The sequence below is a fragment of the Phodopus roborovskii genome, unplaced genomic scaffold (assembly GCF_943737965.1).
Source record: "Phodopus roborovskii unplaced genomic scaffold, PHOROB, whole genome shotgun sequence".
NCBI lineage: Eukaryota > Metazoa > Chordata > Mammalia > Rodentia > Cricetidae > Phodopus > Phodopus roborovskii.
The window spans coordinates 11,066,162-11,089,778 of NW_026126516.1; the positions used below are offsets into that span (position 1 = coordinate 11,066,162).

At 43.6% G+C, this 23,617-nt stretch overlaps 1 protein-coding gene across 5 annotated transcripts in view; it reads left to right on the top strand.

The window, feature by feature from the left end:
• Positions 1–23,617, top strand: part of Traf3 (TNF receptor associated factor 3) — a 100,543-nt gene that overhangs the window by 17,953 nt on the left and 58,973 nt on the right. The gene's annotated exons all lie outside the window — the stretch shown is intronic.

Here is a 23,617-nt window from a genome sequence, read left to right on the forward strand (position 1 = left end):
GACATATAATTTGGGTGTCAAATTAAAGAGACATGGAATTATGATGCTCAACTTGACAGGGTTTAAATCAAGTAGGGAACAGACCTGGGTGTGTCTGTGAAGGAGGTTCTGGAGAAGGTTAGCTGAGGAGGGAACAACCACCCTCTGTGTGGGTGGCACAGACCCATGGGATAGGGTTTTGTACCAAGTTACACACACACACACACACACACACACACACACACACACGAGAAGAGCGAGCCGGTTGAGTACCAAGGTTGTCTCTTTCAGTTTTCTGGCTGTATGCAATAGTGTAACGGGTGTCTCACTTCCCTGTCCATGCCTTCCTTGCCATGATGGATTGCATCCTCAGAAGTAAGCTAGAATAAACTCTTTCTTTCCTTTTTGACACAGGCCTTTGGTCATAGCTACAAGAAAATTCTAGGGCTAGTGCCTTCTTGCCGGATAAGGCTGCGTGGTGAAGGGACAAGATTGAAGGGAAATAGGGCGCCAGCAGCCAAGGGGGCCACCAATCCTTGTGACTTTTGGCAATTCATGTAGCCCATGTTGAAACCCGTTTTCTTGGGAGGGTCTTAAGATTTAGCCATATCTAGATGACTTTCACAGTTACTGTGGCAATAAAATAATGAGCTCATCAAAAATATTTACCACAAAGATAAAAAGTGCTATTTAAGTCAGGCAGTGGTAGTGCATGACTTTATTCCCCTCACTCTGGAGGCAGAGGTAGGTGGATGGATCTCTTGAGTTCCAGGACAGCCAGGGCTGTTATACAGAGAAATCCTGTACCAAAAAACAGAAACAACAACAAAACAAAAGATATTTAAGGTTAAAGTTACATTTTTCTATTCAGAGAGAGAAGGTGCCTACCAAACATTTGTAATTCAACATGTATTAAGCTACTGAATTTGGAATATTGTACTTTATGTAAAAGTTAGTAGAATGGAAACAGAGTACTCAGATCATAAGCTAAGCTAGCAAGCTAATGCTTAGATCAGGCTAGGTGGAAAATTTTACCAAATAAGCTTCATTAGAGAACTGGTGTTGGGTGGAAACTGGGAGAGAGCTCACATGGAAGGCAGAAGGAATGACCTAAGACAGGTGTGGGAGACTGTGGCCAATTTGGACTATTGAACACAGAGTTATGAGTTAGGTTAGTGGAGGCTGGAGATATAGCTTAGTGGTTAAGAGCACTGATTGTTTGTCCAGAGGACCTGGGTTCATTTTCCAGTACACACATGGCAGTTCACAAACTGTAAGTCCAAGTCTAGAGAATCTGACATGGTCTTCTGGGTTCCATGGGTACCAGGCATGCACATGGTACACAGTCATACATGCAGGCAAAAACATTTAGAGACATAGAATAATAATAGTGCAAATTTTAAAAGAGGGTGGCAATGTTGGGGTCAGATTTGTAGTTTAGAAGGCTCCATTTGGATACTTGATGTTAGAGGAGCTGGCTAGGTGAACTTAAGGTCTATTTTGAGGTTAGGATTTTGTGAGCATAGTTGTAAAATTCACAGATTCTACTCAATTAATTATGAGCGAATGTCTACAAAGTAGCAACAACATAACTTAAAACTTTCCCTTCTGCTGCTACTTGTTTCAGCTGCCAGGCAGCAGTGTGTCCCTCTCACATTTACATGCCTGTTGGTGGACTTGATGACCTTTGGGAGGTAGGTCTAGAAGTACATTGGGTTCAGAGGAAGGGAAAAATGCAAATGATCTAGAGTCTTTATGTTGGAGATCTTCTGTCCCTGAAGAGTTTAATGTCATCTCGTGGTCATCGTTGGAAACCTCCAGCTTCTCGGATGGAAGTATGGATTCCAAGGGGACTCCCTGACAAGACATGCAGGCTGCCTTCTCAGGCTTGCTTCACAACAGCAGCTTTGAATAGTTTGGTCTGGTATTTCTGAATCCTGACCGCACATTGCAGCTGTCATAAATAACCACAAAAATGTGGACTCTACTCCAGATCAATTCTATCAGGGAAGACCAGAAATAGGAGTTTGGTGGTTCTTTGAAAAAGGCATGGTAGCATATACCTGCCATTGTGTGTGTGGTGTTGAGAATTGAACCCAGGTCTTATGTATGCTGGGCAAGTGCTTTATTACTGAGTGGTGTCTCTATCTTGAACTCTGAATATTCAGGAGGTGGAGGTATGAGGATGGGTCATAGTTTGAGACCAGCCTGGGCTCCATTATGAGATGCTGTCTTTTTTAAAAAAAAAAAAAAATCACTTTAAAGAATTCCCAGGCTAAGAACACTGCTATATGAAGAATGCTCTTTGTTTGATTCTTGAGAAATACGGAAGCACAGGTCTGCAGGATCCATAGCTCCCATCACAGCTCCTTTACTCTCAGTGTGAGAAGCACTGTATTGCATTGCATGTCTGAGTCAAGCCCTGTCCTCCAAAGCATGCATGAATCTGAGCAAGTAGCCAGACTTCCTTAACCTCTGGCCCTTGCTTGGGAAATGAGTGTGAATATGCAGATACCCAGCCCCTCACCCACAATTTCGAGACTCCAGAACCTCTGAGAACAAAATTTTCCATAGGTTTGTGCCATCTGACATGAACTTACGTGAGGCGCCTTAGACTCTGTTCCCCTCCATGTGAATCATGTGACTGTCTGTATTTCTCTGCAGATGGTTAATGTGCTTTCTTCTGGATGTTACCCCAGAATTACCTGGGAGTGCTATATAGTGTATAACACAAAATATTTCCTTTCTTAAAATCCAGAAACATTCTGAACTCAGAACAACACCTGGCAACACCATTGGACAGACTGGTGCTGTTGTTAGAACAGGCAGCATTGGCATGCCAGTGTGTGTAAAACTCCAGCCAACCAGGAGGTGTCTACCAGAGCAATTGTTAGTGTTCTTCTCCATTCGTGTATCTTCACTTTGCTGTTTGGTTCTTGATTTCCCAGCACATTTAAATTCTGCTTGCCAGGCTTTGTCTTTCAGATACTGCCATATTTTCTTTAAATTGGAAGTTGGCTCGGTGTTATGGAGGTAAAAACGTTACACTGGCCAGTTTATGTGAACATGGCACAAACCAGAGTCTTTTGTGAAGAGGGACCCTCAGCTGAGAAAATGCCCCTGCCAGACTGGCCTGGGGTAAGCCTGTGGGCATTTTCTTGATTGATGATTGGTGTAAGAGGGTCTAGCTCACTTTGGGCAGTCTGTACTATATCTGGGCAGATAGTTCTGGGTGCTCCAAGAAGGCAGGTTGAGCCAGCTATGAGGAGCAAGCCCGTATGTAGTACTCCTCCATGGTCTCTGCTCCAGTTCCTGCCTCCAGGTCCCTATTTTGAATTCCTTCCCTGACTTCCCTAAGTTGCTTTTGGTTATGCTATTTATCACAGCAATAGAAATTTATCTAAGACAAAGGTCATATGACACGGTCCTTGCCAGCATAGAGCTTGGAAAATAGTTCTAGAAAGAAAATATGAATAGATGGAAAGTGCCCGCTTCCCCAGCCACTTAGTGATTAACATTCAAGGCAAGAGAAGACATGTTAGAAGGTGGCTCATGCTTTTAGTCTGTGTCTAGTCCCTTGCCTAACTTTTTATAGAAGCTAGGAATTTTTGTTTTGTTTTTAAAGACAGGGATTTACTGTGTAGCCCATGCTGCTTTGGAACTCATTTCTTCCACCTCTGGAATGGTCGGATTGCAGAGCCACTGCATGGTGGAGATACGGGCTCTTGTTGGGCATTAAATGTTGGAGAGATGGCAGACCCTTAGCTTTTTGTTATTTCTTTTTGTGTCTAGATGATGCATGCACGGGTATTGCCAGAGACAAAGGTCATGTGGTTAACATTGGGGATGCGGGTGTGTGTGTTTATCTAGAAATAGGGTAACAGTATCCACCTCTTAGAGAGTTGTTAGGAGCACTTTCCCGCCAGCCTGGACCCACAGCCACACCCAGAACCAAATTACATGCAGACACCGTGTATTAATTATGAAACTGTTGGCCAGTTACTAGCGTTTCTTATTGACTAGCTCAGTCTTAAATATTAACTCATTTCTTCCAATCTAAGTGTTTCCACATGGTCTTACCAGAGAGAGGGTCCAGATCTTTTCTCTCACAGCCTACATCTTGACTGCTCTCTACTACGTCTCCCAGAATCATCCTTGCCTCCTAGTCCCACCTATCTAGCTTTCCTGTTGGCCAACAGGGCTTTATTCATTAACTAATAAGAGAAACATATTTACAGAATGACATCTCCCATCATTTCCTCTTTTCTGTCTACAATAAAAAGAAGGGTTTTAACTTTAGCACAGTAAAATATAAAATAAAACAGTTACCATAAGTACTATAGTTAAAAATATTTAGTTCATTAACATTTAGCATGATTTAAAGAAAATAGTCCATCATCTTTGTGAGTCTAAAGTCTTATATGTAACTTTAATCCTAACTAGCTATAACCATAACTATCTGTCTTCAACTCCATCAAAGACCACAGAAGGATAGTATATTAACTCTAGAATTGACAGAGACAGCTCCCTGCCTGGTCAGTCACCTGAAGTTCTTCTGAATGTTCCATCTTCAGCCCGTAGGCCATAGTGTTTCTGGCAGACTCCTCAGCAAAGCAGGAAACTTTAAACTGTCCACCTGTATTGGCAGTTTGTCAGTCACTTTTCTCTGTGTCCTGCAAAGCAGGAAATTTCAAACTCTCCCACCTGTGTTGGCAGTTTGTCAGTCTTGTGTGTGTGTGTGTGTGTGTGTGTGTGTGTGTGTGTGTGTGTGTGTGTGTGTCCTGCAGACTGTCTGGCAGACTCGTCCATGAAGCAGGAACCCAGTAGCACTGTCCATTGGTGGGAAAGTGCTTGTAATAGAGAGTAAAGATGAAAAAAAGTGTTTAAGCCACGTGAGATGGTATATACTTGTAATCCCAGTACTTGGGAGGCCAAGACAGGAAAATAGTGGGTTTGAGGCCAGGCTGAGCAGTATATCAAATTTCAAGCCAGCCTTGGCTACACAGTGAGATCCTTAAAATAAGTAAAACAAGTAGCATTTAGCACAAGTGGTAGAAGAATAGTAATGGAAACTAATGACTAATTGGGACTCTAAATGGAATATTCTCGCTGGGGATTGGGATTGAGAGTTGGAGCCAGTGGGGTCTGCCTTATTCATAGAATGGCTTTGAGTGGTTTTCCATTTCTCTGTGTCTTTGTACCTTCATATTTTACAGTTAATTAGCAGCAGAAGAGTCTCTGGCCTTGCACTGATGCAGCTGAGGATGACTTTGAGTTTATAACCCATTTGCCTCTACTTTTTGGGCACTGGGATTACGTATGTGGGCCACCTTGTCTAGACTTAGCAGTGCTGGATGTTGCTAAGTAAATACTCCTCCAGCTGAACTCCATCTATAACCCTGTCTTTCTTTGTGAGCATCTGGTGATATATGCATCAGTACAATTCTTGCCTTTGAGGAGTTGACCACATGTGGTTTACTGGAGAGCTGATTGAAAATTCAGAAATAATAACATTTATTTGTACCTGTCTTTACAGACAGGCTCAACCTTTACTGATTTTCTCTATAGAGACTTAGACTCTTAGTTCTTTGAAGTATACTTCATATTCTTTACTCTGTAATTGACCTGGGCTGGGAAAATAATTGGGACATTTTTATTACATTGAAAATGATTACAAGTGTCTCCCAAACTGCCCACTGTGGGGGCCTCTCAGTGACAGAGGAGAGCAAACATGTGTCCTATGCCCTTTCAGCAGGCTGAGAATACAACATTCTGAAGTAGCTTGTTTTTAAATCTGGGTTCTGTGGCCTCTATTATTTAAACTCATGTGTATGTTACATTCTGGTGTAAATGTGTATTTTTACTGTTGTGAACTAAATTTGAACTTTTAGGATGAGAAAGTTTATGAAATATCTCTGTACCCACCATATAGGCCATGCTTTCAAATCAAGCACCCTGAGAAATTGACACTTCTCTAATCTCTTAATTATTTGTCTTCAGTTTTTCTTGTCTTCAGTTTTTCTTGGCCCTTAGGGGCATATTTGTTCTACATGCATATTTAGTGCCTTTTGGTTTAAATAGTTTAGATAATTGGCAGCAAGTTTTGGTGTCATCAGAAATTTCAGTCTTGCTGGGTAGTGGTGGCCCACACCTTTAATCCCAGCACTCTGGAGGTAGAGACAGGTGGATCTCTGAGTTCGAGGCCAGCCTAGTCTACAGAGTGAGTTCCAGGACAGCCAGGGCTACATAGAGATACTCTGTCTTGACACCCCCCACCCCAAAAGAAATTTCAGTATAGAAACCACCACCCCTTGTCCCATCAAGGGGAATGTGGGAGGCCAAGGGACTCACTCACATTTGTGTGATGGATCTTCTTAGATAGTGAGGGAGGAATTAAAACCTTAAGAAATGGTAAGCTGATGTGAACATCTGAGATAGTCACATGTGTCAAGTGATAAAGTGTGCAGGAGACACTGACGTCTCTGCACTAAGCAGTGCTCATGGAAAGTTAGCAGGGAGAAGGAAGTACCTGCATGAGGCTCGTGCTCTTGGTCTATGGGTTCTGGGACACCCAAACTCTTCAAGTAGAGTCCACACTAACTTCAGACAAGGGCCCCTTGGGGTGCTGCTGAGGCTGAAGGTGTAGCTGCTTGAGACTTATACTGACTCTTCTAGCTGGTGAGCCAGCATGGCGCAGCAGTACCGGGGAGGCCTGTCACCTCTGTGGTGCCACCCAGTCTACCTATGGAGAGAGTGATCTTCAGAGTCTTGTGTTTCAGTGTGTCATCCACCTCAAAAGGCTTCGATCAGCCAGGCGGTTGGTGTACTTGAGGATTTTCCTCGGTAGCAGTGAAAAGATCAGGAATGCGTTCCTTAACGCGGTTAAATAAGGATCAGGATAAACAAATAGGCCAAATAGATGTTTATTCAGGGAGAAATAACTTACAACCTAGACAGATGAACACCAGGAAATTCAACCCGATCCTCTCCTGTCCCAGTCACACCAGAAAGAGAGCCTTTCCTGACTCCCCTCCGACCTAAGGTCACTCCGCCCATGGCTCCACCCCCCAATGGGCGTGGTCAGTGCCACAGATGGACTATCTCACTACAGTTCCTCTCACAACCCCCTTCTCAGACTCCCTCTCTCCAGAAGAAGCAGCAGCATTTCTCATGTTTCAGGCCACCGTCTCCCTAGGATGGGTGTTTGTCTGTGTACTTTGGCCTTCAGCAGAGGCTACACTTCAGCTGGGTTCTTTGGTTGTTTTGTTAACATATGTTGGCTGATCAAGAGTTCTCTTAAGTAATGGAGACTGGCTTTGAACTCATGATCCATCTGTCTCCACCTCCCAAGTACTCATCTAGTTGTTTTTCAAGACAGGGTTTCTCTGTATAGCCCTGGCTGTCCTGGAACTCACCCTTAGACCAGGTTGGCCTCAAACACACAGAGATTTACCTGCCTCTGCCTCCTGAGTGCTGGAATTAAAGGCAATCACCACCACCACCACCTGGTTCTAAAATAAATGTTAAAAAAAAATAAAATTGGCAGAGGGAACTGGAAGGTTACAGAGCGCCTAGGATAGAAGCCTAGATGTCTATTAAATTCATCTGGATATTCTCTTCCCAAGGGTTTGTAATCTTCAACAAAACTTAGATTAGTAGAATGGGAATTTTTGAGTAGGAACTATTAGAAAAATAATAAGTTTCCAGCTGTGGTTCTAAGTTCCCCAAATATGTGTGTTTAGCTTGTACCCTCCTGAGTTTTGCTGTTGAACCGTGTGTTTATTAAGACTATTGCTGGCGTCCCCGGTATGTACTACGCACCCTAAGGGCAACATGTTCAGGAAGCCATGTGGGTGGCTAGCATGATGTCATGAAGGACACAGAGCCCAAGAGCTCACTCCAGAAGAGTAGAGGCGTGTTGGCAGGGTTGTGACAGATTGAATGGAATGTTTCACACAGTTGATCTGAGACGAGTTGACTAACTAGGATCTGTAGGAGGAAGAAGTGATTGTTGTTGTTTTCCATTTTATTTTTGTGTGTGGTTATTTTGCTTGCTGTGTGTCCGTGCACCACATGCATGCAGTGCTTTCAGAAAGCCAGACGGTATCAGATTCCTTGGGGCTGAAGTTACAGACAGTTGTGCGCAGCAGTGTGTACTGGGTATTGAATCCAGACCCTGGAAGAGCAGCCAGTGCTGTTAACCACTGAGCCACCTGTCTAGTCCCAAGAAGGAATCGTTTTTACTCGCAAGCTCCAGCCGGAGTGATCAGGCCAACTGAGAACACCTGGTCTTTCACTCACTCTTTGGGGTTCCTGTCCATTACCAGCCAAGCCAGGAGTCTTGGGGGCTCCTCCTGTTCTGTCCCTGGTGCTGTTTTTTTGTCCTACTGTTCTCACCCATGGTCCCTTTGAGCCCTTTTTGTCAATCTGGTGCTCTGCATTATCTACACAGAGTATGTCCCTTCTGCTCACAACACTGCTTCTGTTCTTGTGGATGCCTACGTACCGTACCCTTGGCTTCACCCTTCCTGTAGTGGGTGCCTGCCCTGCCCCTGCACTCAGGCCTACTGGTCTGTTGGCTGCAGGGGCCCCTGGGACTCTTCCCCCACACCCAGTTCTGTGTCCCTGTCTGTTGACCTCTTCAGATACAAACACCACTTACCTGTACCACCTATCACTACAGGAGGGGTGATTCACAGGGACCCCCCTTCCTTCCTGAAGAGCTGGGACTTTTGCATAGGGGATTTTTCTGTCATCTATTTTTCCTCACCCTTTGGGAGTATGAAAAGAACCGAGGCTTAAGTGAGGAGGGATAGGGACAGTGATTGCACATCCTGGGAGTTCTCTGATCCCTACAGCTGGCCTGTAGTTCTCCCTATCTTCAGAAGCGGAGTTGTGTGATATTAGAAGCTTTTGAAGTTGCCTTTCTCATTACCAACAAGGAAGTGGAAAACTCAAGACACTATTGCCATAATGACTCCAGCACGCAAATTGCTATGGCAACCAAGTTGGGGTGGTGTGCTTATGCGCTCTGCTGATCCTTAGTCATCCCTCAAATGCTCCGTCTCACAGTGTTAGACAGGGAAAGTGCTCAGTCCAGGTCTCTGTACTGGAAATGGGGTCTTTGTTTGGCTCAGTGTTTGGGTGGGCAGGTGTCACTCTGGCTTCGTCCCTTCTTTCTCTGCTGTAGTACTCTAAAGTTTCCAAAGGAGGACAAGATAGTCAGGTGATACAGGAACCCTGAGGAGCTTCAGAGAGAAGAACCTGAGACTGTTAAGATGATTTGTGGGTGACACACATTTTATTAAAAGGAGCTGGAGATACTGATTTCCACTGGGGAAATACACATTCTGAGTGTAATGGCTGGTTGCTGTTTCAGAGAAATACTAGAACTTGTCTTTTGTATCCTAGGCTACTCTTCCCCTGTAACTGAAGTTACTTTTGAATGCCTAATCCCCCTGCCTCTATCTTGCAGGTGTTACAATTACAGGATGCTCCATCATATCCTCTCTCTCTCTCTCTGTCTCTATCTCTCTCATTTTTTAAGCTTTTGATAAAAGAGAATTTTATTTTATTTTTTGTGGTGCTGGTGTCTGAATTGCAAGCCTAATGCATGATTAGGAAAGCACTCCACAATTGACCTTGACTCCAGCCTTGACTTTTTAAAAACTTGTGTATCATATGGAAACTCAGTATATACCATGTGAGGATGATTTTATGGTTCAAATTTTAAAAATTTATTTTGTGTAATGTAAAAGGATTTGCCTACATGTATGTTTGTATGCCTTGTACATGCCTGCTACCTATGGAGGCCAGAAGAGGGTCCCAGTTTCCTGGAACTAGAGTTATAGCCAGTTGTGAGGTGCTAAGAATCAAATCTAGGCTCCCAAGTGAAGGGTTTTTAAAAAATATTTTATGTGTATAGATACTTTACCTATACTTATGTCTGTGTACCATTTGCAGGTCCATGGTGGCCAGAAGAGGAGTTACAGAAAGTTGTGTAAGCTAATTTGTGGGTGCTAGGAATCAAACCTGGGTCCTTTGGAAGAACAGCCAGTGCTCTTAACTGCTGAACCATCTCCAGCCCCTGAAGATTGTTTTTAAGTTTTATAATAAAATCTCTGACAGCACAGGATTTTACCTTTTTATTTAACTTTTTAGATTTTACTCTTATTTTTAAAATCATACCTATTTGTTGAGAGAAAGAGAGGGCACATGTGTGTCTGTCGGTCAGTCTGTCTGTCTGTCTGTAGGACAAGAAAATGGAGGTCAGTGGTCAACCCATGCTATTCCTTCTTTCCTTCTATTATGTATGTTTCTGGGATCAAATTTCAGTGGTCAGGCTTGGCATCAAGCACCTTTACCCACTGCTCTTAAAGACCATGAAAATGGGGACAGGAGAAATGACTCAGCAGTTAAGAGCATTGGCAGCTCTTCCAGACGACCTGAGTTCAATTCCCAGCACCCTCATGGTGGTTCACAACCATCTATAGTGGGATCTGATGCCCTCTTCTGGCATGCAGGTGTATATGCAGATAGAGCATCATATATACAAGATAAATCTTAATTATTTCAGCTGGGATGGTGGCACACGCCTTTAATCCCAGCACTCAGGAGGCAGAGGCAGGTGGATCTCTGTGAGTTCGAGGTCAGTATGGTCTACAGAGAGAAACCCTGTCTGGGGTGGGGGTGTGGGGGAAGGATTTCACATCCAACATACTATGTTTAGAAATGATCATTTTGAAGACGTATGGAGCAAGTACTTCAGTTGTCTTAGTTTGATAGAAATAAGTTTTTCCTGTCTCAGAGCATGAAGTGTTGAGGGCAAGGGTAGGTCAATATGTGGTGTGAACTATTAGACAAGGCAGAACAGAAAGTGGAGTAGAGCATAGCATTAGAAATGGATGAGGACAGGCAGAAATGGTACAGAACAGACATGTGAGCCTGGTGTGAAAGTAGTGTAGCTAAAGAGTTGGCGAAGCCCAGGTTTAATGATGTTCATATTTTGTTAGGTTGGTTGGTTCCTCCCTTGTCCCAAGACAGGGGTTCTCTTGTGTAACAGCCCTGATTGTTCTGGAACTCACTTGTGGACCAGCCTGCCTCCCAATGCTGGGATTAAAGTGTGCATCACCACTCCTGGCATGTTCATGTTTTTAAGGTTTGTAAAATAGACAAAAAAAGAGTGTGTGACAGGAAGTGTATGTGGTTCTTCTGCTAAGGATACATGCTTTCTAATGCTTTGCACAGTGTTCCTTTTTGGCTTAGAAATTCAAGAATGTTTTACCAAAAGGAAACAAAACAAAACTGCCACCATCTCACAAAGAAAAACTCCACACACTTGCAACAACAACAACAAAACTAAAGTCAAAAATGAGAATTTTTACAAAATAAGTTTCTTTTGTTTTTAACTTTAGGGCAGCTATGGTAGTAGTTTTGCCACAGTGGAGATGCCTTGGCAGAAATGCCATGGTGGAGAGATGTGTCTGCAGACAGGTAGTGTTCTTGGGGTTCTTGGGGGGTAGGTAAGAGTTTAAGCACGAACAACTTTTGAATTGAAAAGGAACAGTTTGTTCAGAGATATGTTCCCCTTCACTTCAGCTACATGTTCAGAAGGACCATATTGCTTACTGGGCTCCTTCCTGTGGAGTTGGATGTTTAGTGATCTACAGCTGCAGTTTTGGGTTGATGTTTGTTTATACTTTTAGGTCTGTAGCAGACATTTTTGGGGTCTCATTGATTTCATAAACTAAAGAGCTTGAGAGAACCTAGAGACAAATGGAAATGTACTTGCTGAAGATATTATCAATGTTAGCCATTTACTATTGTGTAGAATGTCCATGGTGATATGTCAGAGTCCGCACACCTGAGTGTGGATGTGCTCTTTCAAAGGAAGAAAGGGTGCTGTGGTTCCAGGAGACACTCTGAGTTTTAGTGACAGCCAGTTTCTGAGGACAGAGCCTTTGCAGTCATGTATTTCAAGATTCTCCCAGGAGAACTATCCCCACCTTCTGTAGCTACCTTCGAGTAACCTTGAACTGGGTCTTTGTGTAGTACTGTGACAGTTGGCAGGACAGATTAAAAAAAAAAAAAGTCTCAGGAATCAAAGAAGATACTATAGAATCTCATATCAAGTTGATGATACTCATTAGATAATTTTGTGGGTCATTTTTATGCCCAGTAGAATATATGAAACTCTGATTATCAGGCCAGTGGGATGGATGGCTCAATGAGTAAAGGCACTTTCTGAGCGAGCCTGGTGACCTGAGCTTGCTTCCTGGAACCCATGTAAGGACAGGCAGGAAAAACTGACTATAAAGTTGTCCTTTGACTTCCATGCATTTTTGTACATGCACAAATAGTAATAATAAATAAAAATATGTTGTGGTGGTTTAGGAAAAATGGCCCCTAAAGGGAGTAGGTGTGATCTTGTTGAAGGAAGTGTGTTACTGGGGGGTGGGCTTTGAGGTTTCATACTTGCTCAAGCCACGCCCAGAGAGGCAAACCATTTCCTATTGCCTGCAGGACTCTTAGCTCCTTCTCCAGCAGCATGTCTGCCTGCACACCAGCCACCAGGTCACACCATGATGATAGGACTAAACCTCTGATAATGTGAGCCATCTCAATTGAATGTGTTTCTTGGATTAGAGTTGCCATGGTCATGGTGTCTCTTCACAGCAATAGAAACCCAATTAAGATACGTCTTTATCATTTCTGTTGAACAGAAGTTGTTTTTCTTTAAAAAAAAAAAAAAAAAAACAAAACTACAGAGAGCCTCTCACTCCTGTGCTGGGGCTGGGACACAGGTGCCCTGAGGAAGCTCTGTGCCAGCGCGCTGTGTCACAGCCCTTCAGGGCGTTTTCTTTTAATCACATTATTTTCTTTTTAGTATTTTTGAGATTATTGTACAATTATATAATTTCCCCTTCTCTTTTCTCTCTCCAAACCCTCTCACATACCCCCTTCCTTCCTTTTTTTCCTTCCTTCTTTCTTTCTGTCTTTTATATTTCTCCCCAAAACAGGGTCTCACTATGTAGTCCTGGACTTCCATGTATAGACCAGGCTAGCCCCAAACTCACAGAGATATGCCTGCCTCTGCCTCCCAAGTGCTGGGATCAGAGGCATGCGCCACCTGTCAGGCTGTTTTCTTTCAAATTCAAGGCCTGTCTTTATTTGTTACATATGTGTAATTATGTAAACCATTAAGTATAAAAATGGCCCAGTCTATATAATGTTAGTTATATGTATATGTATTCAGTTCTGACCATTTGGTACTGAATACTCAGTTGCTGTGCCTTCCCCAGGGAAGACCACCTCTGCTCTCAGCATTCCTTACTTGCCTGTAGTTCTTTGTCTAGGGTTGAGGCCAGAGGTATTTCTTAATAATGTGGTTGGTTATGTAATGGTTGTGTCATGGTTTCTTGACTCAGTTCTGTATTGTTGGACATGTAGGTTGTTTCCAGTTTTCTGTACTTGACATAGTGCTGTGGTCTTCTGTACTCCCATGACTGCTGTCAAGACCCTGCATAAACATGTCTATGTGGTCTATATTGTGCAGACTCTTATGTTAAGAAATTATGAATGTTTTCATTGGAACAAAAAACTGGTTTTAAAATAAGGCTCTGCATAGAATCATTAAGTATATATTCAGTCTCTATGAGGAGTCAGTTCTGTTCTGAGGTTGGGAACAATTTGATAAGTCCAGATTCTGGCCTCCTTGAAGTTGATATTTTAGTGAATGAAGGAATGACCTAACTAAATTGGTTAGGGCGGCATTAGCCACAGAAAGAAGGCAGGATCACCATTAGGCTGCAGCAGAGTGCTTGCTGTCTTGGCACATTTGCCAGGTCTTTCTGAGCGGATGGTATTTGAGTCAGGACTGAGAGTCCAGGGCAAGGGAGCCTGTGAAGGCCTGAAAGCAGAAATGAGTGTGCTTGGTTTGGTGAGCTTGGTTCTTGGTTCTGAGCTTGGGGGGTATGTGAGAAAGGGGTGGCTTTTTGATCCGAGCAATTGTATGGTACTGTTATCAGAGCAGGGATGCTGGAGACAGATGGGAGGGAAGGGGCCCTGGTCTCAGGGTTTGACCTGCTGAGTGCTTTGGTGCTTAGTTGGAGATCCCGATGTGGTCATTGGCTATGGGAGAATTGGTGGTCACAGGCACCAGCCTGGGCCCTGGAAGGGGGTGGGGAGAGGAGGGCCAAGGACCCAGTGCCAGAGTGTGCGTGGCTTTGCCTCTGCAATACCAAAAGCAAGTACAGCAGGAAGGCAAGCCTTCCATTTGGCAGTCAGTGGAGGAGAAGAACATGCTCCGTTGCCTGTTTCCAAGAGGGTAAGAATGATGGGGGAAGGATTTGAGGGGTACATTGCATTTCATTGTAAATTGTGTGTGAACTTTTAATAAAAAACATAGGAATTCATATCAATTGAGTTGCCTCAAAGCGCTTCCCCTCAGGGTTTTCTCTGCTGTGCCTTGGGGGTGCTTTGATGGAAAAGTTTGAGAAGTCACTTCATTATTGTAGGCTGCTGTTGTGTTATTAGATCTCACCCTAGTGAGTGTTTAACCTTAAAGAGTTTGAGATTCACTTACCCATTTTGTTATTCCTAATAGAGCATTTGCAGCTGCTCCAAATATCCCTCCAATTGTGCATCTTAATAGTTGTTTGGCAAGCCACTTCATGGGGAATGTCTGTGTGGCATGCTGTGGTGGCCTTTAGAAGATTCCCATACCCCTTCCATGTAAGGATCCTGCCAGTGCTCCCTAGAGACCATGTCAGGAGCTCTTTTTCCCTGTGTTCTTAATTTTTTTTAAATTGGTTTTTGTTTTTCAAGACAGGGTTTCTCTGTGTGGCCCTGGCTGTCCTGGAACTCACTTTGTATACCTTGAACTCAGGAGATCTGCCTGCCTCTGCCTCTGGAGCATTGGGATTAAAGGTGTGCCTACTGCCTGCCTGTGCTTTCACTCTTAATAGAGATGCTGCTACTTGTGGTTCTGGTGGGGTATTGTGGTTTCATAAGGATCAGGAGAAACAAATAGGCCGAATAGATGTTTATTCAGGGAGAAATAACTTACAACATAGACAGATGAACACCAGCAGGTTCCTGGATCCAAGGATGCCTCCGACGCTCTTTCTATACAGTTAATGTGAGTACTTCCCTTGGCCATTGACGTCTAGCCTGATGTGGTAGTGCATGGTTGTAACATCAGCACTAGGAAGTTCAGGGAGGAGGATTTAGAGTTTTAGACAGGCCTGGATTATGTAGTGAGACCCTGTCTTGAAAGAAACTCCTCGGCTTTTATGAAGAGAAAGTGCTGTGAGCAGTCGTTGAGGGAAGACTTTGAGCAAGCAGAGATCTGGCCTTCTTATGTTTGAGAAAGGGTCTCATGTAGAAGAGGCCGTTGTGGAGCCGCAGGCCTTCCTCCCCTCACTGGGAACGAGCACAGGGACTAGACTGCCACATCAGCGCACCTCTTCCCCTTTGAAAGATAACATGTCAGAGGCGTGGGGGGCAGGGGGAACCATAATTAGTCCATATATGTACGACTAGGTCTTTTACACTCAAGTCCAATGCTGACTGAAGTTTCATGCCCTATGACTCATATCTCTCTTCCCCAGCCCATGGGAACCACCACTCCACACCTTGCTTCTTTAAAATCCACGTGGAATGTATCTGGAATGTTTCACTAAACATAATATCCTTTTTTTAATTTATTGATTTTTATGTGCATTGGTTTTTGCCTTTGGGTGTCAGATCCCCTAGAACTGGAGTTAAGATCTGCCATGTGGGTGCTGGGTCCTCTTGAAAACCACTGAGCCATCTCTCTAGCCCAACATAATATTCTTGAGTTTCATCCATGAATAATAACAATAATAATGCACATTGGCAGTTGCTAAAAGAATAGCTCTTAAATGTTATTTACTAAATACAACAAAGAGAGGTGAGATGACAGGTATGCCAATCTTTTCTCAGTGAGACACTATACCAAGACTGCTTGAACCTATAAACGTATACATTTTTCATTGGAAGTTAAAAATTAATTTAAAAACTCTAGCTAGTAGGATGCATGCAGTAATCTCAGCACTCAGGAGGGGGAAAGAGGAGGATTCTAAATTCAAGGACAATCTGGCCTACATGGTGAAATTCTGTCTCTTTCCATACAAATTCTGACTGGTCTGCCACCTCCCAGACTTATATGCTTCTCCACTCCAGGTGCCTCCAAGTTGGGCTGTCTCAGTTTTCTGGACTCCCTAGCCTACCATAGCACACAGTTTGCTAACCACAGTTAGCATGCTCCTCACAGTTAGTTGTAGTGTATCATGTCTCAGCCAGAGCTTGCCCTGCTGACATTGATTGCTCTAGGACCACAGTCCTTTATCTCCTTTATCTGCAATTCTTAGGAATAGGTATCCTAAAATTTGGATGTAGCATGAATAATATAACCCAGAGACAGATATTGGGGTTCAAGCTAAAGATCAGAAAAGCAAAGCGGCCAGACCACCAGAGAGTTCTCATCTCTGCCAATGCTCAGACCGAAGGAATGATCCGCTGAACCTCAGATTGCATCTCCAGACTGCACTGCTCCTCACCAAATCTCAGACTCTGAGACTGCACTGAGCTTTTAAACTCACTCGTGCTGGAATTAAAGTGTGAGCTTTTTGAGATTGATTCACATTCGTGTAGCTCAGGGTAGTCTTGAACTCAGAGATCCGCCAGCCTCTGTCTCCTGAGTCTTGGGATTAAAGGTGTGAGCCACCGCTGCCTGTTGCCTGTGGCTGTGGCTAGCTTTGCATTCCGATACCCAGGCAAGCTTTATTAAATCATAAACAATATTTGGAACTTTCAAGTTTCTGAAGAAAATTGGTGAATGTAGCACACATTGTAGAATATCCTAGACAGTACCTTATCATCGGGCAGATATACAAAATTTAAAAAGTAGTTTGCATTGCAGAATTCTGACTTTTAAGTAATGATGCCAGGATATGAAGGTGTCACTGTGACTTTATGGTTAATATTTGCAAACAGTTCATTCAGCTGGGTTAAAAGAGTCTTGCTGGGCGTGGTGGGTAACTAATCTCAACATTTGCGAGGTGGAGGAGGAGGATCAGGTCATCCTCAGGTCATTCTCTGCTGTAGCACAAATTTAGATTGGAGGCACACTTGGTCCTGCCTCAGAAACAGTACATTTTAAAGAGGGAGCAGGGAAGAATCTCCACCCTAAGTTTTACAATTATCTTTTTCTGGGAGCTAACTTCCAGAGTCAGTCTTGGGGTTGGTGGCACACTGCAGATGATCACCCTCTGAGTTTTTGAATGCACAGTAGTATAAAATGCCTATCTCTGTGTTGTGGTAGACATAGCTTTTAAAAAGAACAGGAAGGTTTCAGGTTTTTGATTGCTAAAATATCTGCTTTAATTGGTATTTTTAAAAGATGAAGATAAGCATGTGGGAAATGCTGAGTGGAACCAGTACCACAAGAGTCTCCATAAATAAATAAAATGTTTTTTTGCAGTGAGACACTATGACAAGGCTCTCTTGACACTTGCAATAGGATCACAGTCTTGGGGAAAAAAATCATGTCACTATTTTAATATTCACTAGCCAAGCGTCATGGTACACATTTGTAACCCTTGTACTCATATGGCTGAGGCAGGAGGATGGTGAGTTTGAGGATGCCCTGGGCTATGGGGTGAGACTCCCGTATCAGAAACAGAAAACATAATCTGAAGCAATCTCAAGGTTTTACTTTGCCTAACTACAGGGATAGCAAGCAACACAGTTAAGTTTGTTCGTTAGTTTATTTCTCTTGAGACAGGATTTCTCTGTATAGCCCTGGCTATCCTTGAACTCCCTCTGTAGACCAGGCTAGCTTCAAACTCAGAGATCCACTTGCTTCTGTCTCCTGAGTGCTGAGATTAAAGGTGTGCGTCACCACTGCCCAACTAAATTTAAATTATCTATGTTGCCAATGCGCCGATTTTAAAACTATGAGTTTGCTAATATGAATAATTATAAATATAGCCACAAAAAGAATTTGGTCTGTGGGACCATATCTGTAGTAGTTTCTTTTCTTGATTTTGGTTCACTTAACAGAGAGGTATCTCTACCCCTGTAATTCCTGGTAACTTAAATGAAAGCACCCAGAACTTTCAGGTCACAAGAGATTTCCCATTATGTAAACTATTTCACACACTGGCTGACTCATTGTGAATTGTGAGTAGATGTGATTCTCTACCCCAGAAAGTAGAGATAGATTATTGTGATGATGATTTCAGCCAGGTACAGAATTACATTTAGGTTACCAACTGGCTGGGGATCCCCTCCTTCCCAGAGTTTCATGGTTTAGCCTTGGCTATCCTGGAACTCACTCTGTAGATCAAGTTGACCTCAAACTGAGTGCTGGGATTAAAGGCTTGCACCACCATGCCTGGCTAAACTGGCTGGGTTTGTTCGATTGCTTTTAAAATTATTTATTTATTTACTTACTTACTTAGTTCATGTGTATGAGTATATTCCCTGCAATATGTATGCATGTGCTTCAAATCTCGTGGAACTGATGTTACGGATAGTTGGAGTACTGGGAATCAAACCTGGATCCCCTGTAAGAGTAGGCTAGTGCTTTTAACCACTGGTCCATCTCTGCAACCCTCTGAGCCCCTGATAGTCTAGGCTTATCTCATTCTCCTGATCTTCTATCTGTACCTCCTGAGTGCTGCGATTACAGGCATTAATCAGTAAATGGTTTTCTGTGTTTTCTATTCAGGCAGTATCCCATTGACTCCTCATTTTTCCAGGTTAATTTTGGTGACTAGGTTGGGACTTGAAGTCACAGCTAATCATGATGCTTTTTTAGCATTTTTAAACTTTTAGAAAGGTTTTATTTAGCTGGACATTGTGGCACATACCTTTGATCTCAGCACTCAGAAGGGAGAGACAGGCAGATCTGAGTTTGAGGCCAGCCTAGTTTATAATGAGTGAGTTCCAGGAAAGCTTGGGCTACACAGAGAAACCCTGTCTTGAGAAACCAGAAAGCAAACAAAACAATAGGAAGTATTATTTTTATTCTTTACTTGTACATATGTTTTGCTTGCATATATGTGGTACTACATTGACTGTCAGATGGTTGTAAGCTACTGTGAGGACCCTGGGAACTGAACCCAGATCTTTTGAAAGACCAGCAAATGCTCTTCACTACTCAGCCATCCCTCTATCTTAACCACCCAGCCATCCCTCTATCTTAACTACCCAGCCATCCCTCTATCTTAACTACCCAGCCATCCCTCTATCTTAACTACCCAGCCATCCCTCTATCTTAACCTCTAGCCCCCTTTAACATTTTTAAAAGTGTCTAAGTGAAACCTCTGGAATGGTTTTGTAATTCATATCAAGTCTACATAAATGTGCACTAATGATAGTTAATTTGCCTAAGTTAGAGTATTAATTATAATGTGGCTACTTAGTGAAGGGGTGGATCTTGCTGTGGTCATTCCAAGGTCTCTCATATATTTAAACCAGGTTAGACTTGGGAAAGTGACTGAGTTTTACAATTGTATTTTGTAATCATTGTGTAGAACATTTGAGACAGCTTGTCCTTTCAAGGGTCTTTCGCACACATTGTCAGCTGAGAGTCACATTGTCTCCATGGGGTTGATAGTGTGTGTCTCCTTCCTCTCCTGGGCAAGGAACCTGGGGACTTAGCATAGGAGTAATTGCTAGAGATGAGTCACAGCAGAGTCTGCCTACAGTGTAGACCAGAGGAGCAGGTGCTGTCCTCTGGACAAGGGTCATGCCACATCAGAGGTAACACACTCAGAAAGCTATTCCTCAATTGTAGTTGTCTGTAAAATAGAAGTAGCAGGAAGCCACCACCACAGACCTGTGGAACTTAGGCATATTTCCACTGAACTTCCCTACTCTAAGTGGTCAAACTTAAAGGTAAAGGGCCACAAGATGAGTGCTTCTTGTTTACCAGCACCTGCTCTGGGGCCAGGTAGTGTCCACTGCCAGCCTTTCCCACCCCCATGTATTGTACACTGGTTAGCTGTTGACTCCACTTCTGTAGGTGTCCCCAGGAGGCTCAAGAGTCTTGCTATAAGACATTGGCCTGTCCCTGCAGTACTTTGCTGGGAAATCCCATTCAGGTTGGAGCATAGGGCCTGGAGTAATTGGGCTGTATTGGACTGGCCTGTTCAGTGGAGAAATTGAGCTGCTATGCTACAAGTGCCTGTAGCTGGTGGGATAAAGATGAGCACAGAGCACAAGCCTTGACCCCTGACTTGAAAGGTAGAGCTCTACTGGGACATCAGTGGGGAGTGTCCAGAGTGGTCCCTAGATCTGCCTAGCAGCATGTGATGGAAGCTCCTCTGAGGCTTTAACTATCCAGTGAGTCTCTAAAGCACAGTGATGACAAAAGACATTTCCTCCTGCTGTCTCTGCTCATTTCCTACGTGCTGTGAGATTTCCAGGTCAGTCAGCAATTTTCTAGTGAGTTGAATCAACAGTCATGCATCCCAAAAGGATGGAGGAGATGTGTATGTGTGCAGAATGTGGCAGCGATTGAAGAGTCAGAGCATCATAATGCTCACATCAGGACAGCTACCACAGACAGTGACTGTGGCCCTGGGACCACAGTCCTACAGTAGTCCATTGCTGACCAGGTGTCACTATGTGATGGGGCTATATTCACTTATTCATATCTTACTTGGAAAAAGACACAGAACAGGAAGATTAGAAAATGTTCTTGCCAGGCAATGGTGCACATGCCTTTGATCTGAGCACATGGGAGGCAGATCTCCTGCAGTGGCAGGAAGATCTCTGTGAGTTTGAGGCCAGCTTGGTCTACACAATGAATTCCAGGACAGCCAGGGCTACACAGAGAAACCGTGCCTTGAAAAACTAATAACTTAGGACCCTTGTGCTTCGGTTTCCTTGTCAGGTAGAGATGATACTAGTAGCTACCTCACAGGGAACAATTGCGTTCTGTGAATGAATGGCAACCATAATGTCATGTAATACACCTGGAAATACATGTTATGAACATAGTGTGGTCACCCTTGGGAATGACAGGAGAAGGGACCTCGGTGCTAGCCATGGGAAAGGAATTCCTGACAATTTCCTGGAAGTGATCCCAGAGCACCCTGGGTAGATGGGAGAGATGAAGAGGGAGCGTTTTCACGGCAGCTGCATGAATGTCTGGGAGTACTCAGCATAGCTTCAGTTTGTTTGTTCATTCACCTAGTCCTTGATCTGCACTGCCATTCAAGTCAGACTGGGCCGAAGGGTTACAGTAGAGCAAACTACATCTGAGCAGAAGCCACTGCAGACAGGAATTCCTTCTGGTCAGTCACCAGAAGCCAGCTGTTAACCTGCCGAGGGCAGTAGAGTAGGATTGCATGGCACAGAGCTGCCTGTTAGGTTCACATTCTGGCCCTGCCCCTTTATCCTCATGCGCCTTGGGCAAGTATAAGCCTCAGATACAAGATACTCCCATACGTTGTCAGCTGTGGGTGCACAGAGCTGCTCAGGGTGCTGCTGTGAGTCTAGAGGGTTCAGTCCCTAACGTTAGAGCGTGGCTCACAAGCTTTCTGAGGATCAGTGTCCCCACACAGGGATGTACATAGCTGTCCTGAGTATGCATCCCTCATCCTTCCTCATCCATCCTAGGTCCCTTCCTTATAGGACCTTGTCCTGATCCCTGTCTGACCACAACACTTGTCCTTACACCTGGAATGGCTTGTTCTCCGGTTGCATTCTCACTGGCTGGCCTGTAACCATCATAATGATAAACTGTCATTCACATCCCCTTTACATATAGTTCACAGTGTTCCCCAATTGAATCAATGAATGAACAAATCAATTACTGCATTGGGAAAGTCATTCAAGAAACTGCTGCTATTGTTAAGGTGTCTTCCTAAATTTGATTGCATGGTCAGTGGTTTAATGTTTGAGGTCCTCTGAACACATGGTGGGTGCTTTTTGCCATACTGGGCAGGTATCTGGGTGTCCAGGTGGAAGCTACTTGTATTTACTTACTAGTTGGATTTTTTTTTTAAAGCTGTGATTTGTTCTCAGGGCTTCTCAGCAGGAGCCTGGAAGCTGACATTCTTGATGGCAGATGTGCACAGACCTCACAGGCAGCTTGAGCATTAAAGACCGTGTGTCACTATGCACATTAAATTCATTTCAGCATTGTTACCTGGCTCAATCTGTTGTCCCAGCCATACCCCAGTATAAACCACAAACCAGGCAGCCTTTAGGAAACAGGTTGGAAACCCAGAAATACCTCTAGAAGTTTGTAACATTTTTGAGATCCTTAAAAAAAAAAAAAAAAATCTTGGTGGCTCCAAAGGCAGCTCCCTCCCTCTGCCGAGAAGTCTGTCTCCAGCGCCTTTGCTTCTGAGGCGGTAGCTTTCAGAAAGACTGCAATGCAGCGGTTAGCAAACCCTGTTAATATGGAAGCCACCGCTCCCCTTCAGACTGCTGCTTGCTGCCTGTGAGCTGAGGAGATGGTGGGTCTAATATGTCCTAGGACCCTCCATTCTGTGATTAGATGGAGGCAATTTTGTGAGTGCTTTGGCTAGCACAGGCTTGTCCTGCAGCAGCTCTTAGTTTCTGGTGCAGTGGGCTTTCCTCGGAATGTGAAACTGAAGATGCCTTTGCAGTTTGTGCCTGATAATTTGGTTTTCTCTGTGAGTTCAGATGGTGGGTTATATACAAAGGTAAGGGACTTTAAAAAGAATGCATTGATGTGTTTTAAGTATTTATGAATATCCAAAATCAAAGTAGATGATGATTTGAATATATCTCCACTGAATCTAAGAAATAAAACTTTGTATCTTGTTATGCTGTTATGACATTTGAAGAATTGTCATATTTATCATGAACTAATGTCCTGTAATGAATTACTCAAGATATTCTTTGAAAGGATTTGCTTTTCCTTTGCCTTTCTAATAAACAAGCTGAATCGTAGAAATGGTGATGTGGATTATAACATTTGTTCCTTTTAAACAATGACAATTCATTGACCTGGCATAAGATATTTCATTTTTCTAGCATAAGCTATATCATCAGCCATATGATGATAGATGATGAAGTCCGGTTCCCTGAGTTCTTATTTTCTCACAGATGAAAATCCTCAGATGAGCATTTTTTTAAGTGTGGAGTTCTGTGCTTATGCATGGGGTGAGCTGGGTACTACCTTCAGCTGGTCCTCTTTGTTTATCTAAGAGGGAGGCTAAATCCAAACTCAGATTGGTTTTGCTATAAATTGGTGGCCCTACAATGCGTTGAATGCTTCATGGTTGTTAATTTTATATGTCCAATGCCAAGAAATATAATGTCAGGGTTACCATGGCAACTGCATGTGTTCTGAAAAGCTTGTGAATGGGCTCTGAGTCTCCTGGCATTTTAACTGAGATTTTCCAGCTGAGAGCCTGCATACATGATCAGTGTAAATACACTCAGCTTTCTATGGAAAGCACGTTCTGTCTCTGTGCTTACCCGAGTTGGCTCCTGTTCAGCTCTTTCTACCTTGCCTCTTGGTTCCTGGTCACAGGCTACGGTTCAGAGATGGTTTCAGCCAGAGGTTGGGGAGCCATCTCACACGGTCAGCCGGTGGCCCATGTAGAATGGGACTGACAATGTG